This window comes from Pinus tabuliformis, chromosome 6 (genome assembly GCF_031772625.1).
Source record: "Pinus tabuliformis cultivar Carrire ecotype Pingquan chromosome 6, CPIR1, whole genome shotgun sequence".
NCBI classification, from domain to species: Eukaryota; Viridiplantae; Streptophyta; class Pinopsida; order Pinales; family Pinaceae; genus Pinus; species Pinus tabuliformis.
The window spans coordinates 109,231,633-109,235,331 of NC_142292.1; the positions used below are offsets into that span (position 1 = coordinate 109,231,633).

General features: G+C 38.6%; 1 pseudogene; it reads left to right on the forward strand.

The window, feature by feature from the left end:
- The first annotated feature begins 288 nt into the window (after positions 1 to 288).
- LOC149257541 (5S ribosomal RNA) lies at positions 289 to 410 on the forward strand (annotated as a pseudogene).
- The last annotated feature ends 3,289 nt before the right edge of the window (positions 411 to 3,699 follow it).

Sequence of the window (3,699 nt, forward strand, 5' to 3'; positions counted from 1 at the left end):
CTCTAGCATTCTCGAGGAAATCTAGGATCCATCAGTGTTGTTTTTTACTAAATTTGCCTACTTTTCACCTGCCTTTTCACCCCTTTTTCCTTGACCTATTTCATGTCCTTGCAAGGTTAATTTGTATCTCAAGCACGAAGGTATATCTATTTGTCATGTCTTTGTGAATTATTAATCAATGAAGCATAGTGTTAGGGGAGCATTGCTTATGTGACTTGCTAACCTATGTTTCTTTGCAGATATGAAAGGATGATGATCAGCAGAATACAAGATATGGTGCGATTTATTTGGTGCGATCATACCAGCGTTAATGCACCGGATCCCATCAGAACTCCGCAGTTAAGCGTGCTTGGGCTAGAGTAGTATTGGGATGGGTGACCTCCCGGGAAGTCTCAAATACCTTGGAATGCTTGTCCAGGACATTTTGGAGATCTGGAGAAATAGATGATTCCGATGTGGAAACATCTAGCGAGCATAATTGTGCAATTACACCTCTTTGCTCCTTTTTTAGAAGCTTTTTCATACCATTAGAGCTGATTATCTTTCCTGGTTTCCCTGCAATACCCCTTAATTCAACTTCCTTTCCTTCCGTAGAAAATTTGATGAAAAGTTCTTGAAAATTAAAAGCTATTGTACCCAAGGATTGTAGCCATTTGACTCCTAGTACAACATCAACACCTCCCATTGGAATGGAAAGCATTGGGCTAGTCAATACATATTCTCCCATGGATAGCTTGATATTATGGCGCTTTCCAGAGCAATTTATTGTTCCTCCATTTGCAATCATCACTTGAAACTCTGGTGCTGGATATAAGAAGCAATTCAATTCTTTTGCTACCTTACAATGAATAAAATTGTGGGTGCTTCCTGAATCAATCAACACTATTACCTTTTTCTTCTTGATTTGTCCTTCTATCTTGATGGTTTGAGGAGTGGTAATTCCCACCAATGCATTACAAGATATGGTCGGATTTATTTGTTCTTCATCTAGGCTTTGTTCCTGGAGTATATCCTCTTCTTTTGACCTTTCTTGCTCCTTTTCTTCTTCCTCTTCACAATCTATGTAGAATAATTTCTTCTCAGCACACTTATGACCTTTAGTGTATTTGCTATCACAATTGTAACAAAGCCCTTTTTCTCTTTTTTCTTCCAATTGTTGTGGTGTCAACCTTATAGGTTGTGGAAGACTAGGGGCAACAACACTTCCGTCTTTATAGTTGTGAGTGGTATGCTTCCCGGTTGCCATAATTTTGCTTTCCATTTTTCTTGCTAACCTGAATGCCTTCTCTAATGAATCAGACTCCCAAAGGTCTCCCACCTATGCGTGATCATGATCATGCTATTCATCTGATTCCAGGAAGTGTTCCTCCAAACATCAGGCCGTACAGATATCCCTATGTCCAAAAGAGTGAAATTGAACGTATCGTTGCAGAAATGCTAGAGGCTGGTATAATTCAACCGAGTCAAAGTTCTTTCTCTGCTCCAATAGTATTGGTGCATAAGAAGGATGGATCATGGCGCATGTGTCCGGATTATAGGGAGCTCAAAAAGCTCACTATTAAAGATAAGTTCCCCATTCCTGTCATTGATGAATTACTGGATGAATTGCATGGATCAATTTACTTCACCAAGTTGGATCTTCGTTCAGGATATCATCAAATTAGAATGAAGACTGAAGACATTCCGAAAACAGCATTTAGAACTCATGAGGGTCATTATGAATTTTTGGTCATGCCTTTTGGCCTTACCAATGCACCTTCAACATTTCAAGGTTTGATGAATTCAATTTTCAAACCATTCCTTAGAAAATTTGTGTTAGTATTTTTTGATGATATACTAATCTACAGCAAGTCTTGGAAGGATCATGTTGAACATGTTGACATGGTGCTACAACTATTGGAGGAGAAACAATTATATGCAAAAAGATCCAAATGTTTCTTTGGAGTCCAGGAGGTGGAATATTTGGGTCATATTGTATCTCATGAAGGAGTTAAGGTAGACCCTAGCAAAATTAAAGCCATTAAGGAATGGAAAATCCCCACATCCATAAAGCATCTGCAAGGATTTCTTGGGTTGACAGGGTATTATCACAGGTTTGTTAAGAATTATGGGAGAATAGCAGCACCTCTAACAACATTATTGAAGAAAGATGCATTTTCATGGACTCTGGAAGCCACAAAGGCCTTTGAACATCTTAAAGAGGCAATGTGCCAATCACCGGTCTTAGCTACACCGGACTTCACAAAAACATTTATTGTGGAATGTGATGCTTCAGGAAATGGAATTGGTGCTGTTCTAATGCAAGATGAAAGACCCACTGATTTTGAAAGTCGTCCAATCAAGGGAAAGTTTTTAAGCAAAGCTATTTATGAGAAGGAAATGTTGGCAATACTCCATGCACTTAAGAAATGGCGACCCTACCTAATGGGAAGACACTTCAAGGTAAAAACGGATCATGATAGCCTTAAATACTTTTTAGAACAAAGATTATCCTCTGAAGAGAAACAAAAGTGGGTCACAAAGATGTTGGGTTATGACTTTGAAATCATCTACAAAAAAGGGAAGCAAAATGTGGTGGCAGATGCACTCTCAAGAAAGGATGAGGATGTGGAAGCATTGTTGTGCGCCATTTCTATTATCCAACCAGATTGGATAAACGAAGCAAGGGAGGAATGGAAGAATGACGAAGAAGTGTGGGCACTTATTCGAAAGTTACAACAAGATTCCAGTACATTTGATACATTTAGCTGGAAAAATGATTCGTTATGGTACAAAGATCGCTTATACCTCTGTAAGAATTCCCAGCTAAAACAAAAGATTCTTATGGAATTGCACACTTCTCCCTTAGGAGGGCACTCAGGATTTTTAAAAACTTACCACAGGGTTAAGAAGGAATTTTTTTGGGATGGCCTTAAATCAGATATTCAAAAGTTTGTGGCGGAATGTTTGGTTTGCCAACAAAATAAAGTTGAAACAATTAAGACACCGGGTCTATTACAACCTTTATCCATTCCAAGCCAACGTTGGGAGGAGGTTTCAATGGATTTTATCACAGGTTTACCCAAGTCTGAGGGAAAGAGTGTCATCATGGTGGTAGTTGACAGACTTACCAAGTATGCACACTTTTGTGCATTATCACATCCATTTAAAGCCAGTACAGTTTCTACTGCATTTATGGAAACAATTCAAAAGCTACATGGAAACCCAAAGATTATTGTAAGTGACAGAGATCCCATTTTCACTGGAAATTTTTGGACAGAATTATTTTCTTGTCTTGGTACTCAATTAGCTCATAGCTCATCTTATCATCCTCAATTTGATGGGAAAACTAAGATAGTAAACAAATGTTTGGAAGGATATCTCCATTGCTTTGTATCTGATAAACAGACACAATGGGTCAAATGGTTGCCTCTGGCTGAATGGTGGTATAACACTTCCTTCCATACAGCAACAAAAATGACCCCATTTATGGCACTTTATGGGTATCAACCACCATCCATCACATCATATTTAAGAGAAAATTCTAAGGTTCAGGCAGTGGAACATCACATCGAACATCAACAACAAGTCCTCCAACTCTTAAAGGATAACCTCGTGTTGGCACAGAATAGAATGAAACAACAGGCAGATCAACATCGCAGTGAAAGAAGTTTTGATGTAGGTGATTGGGTATTCCTACGGCTACAACCATATAAGCAA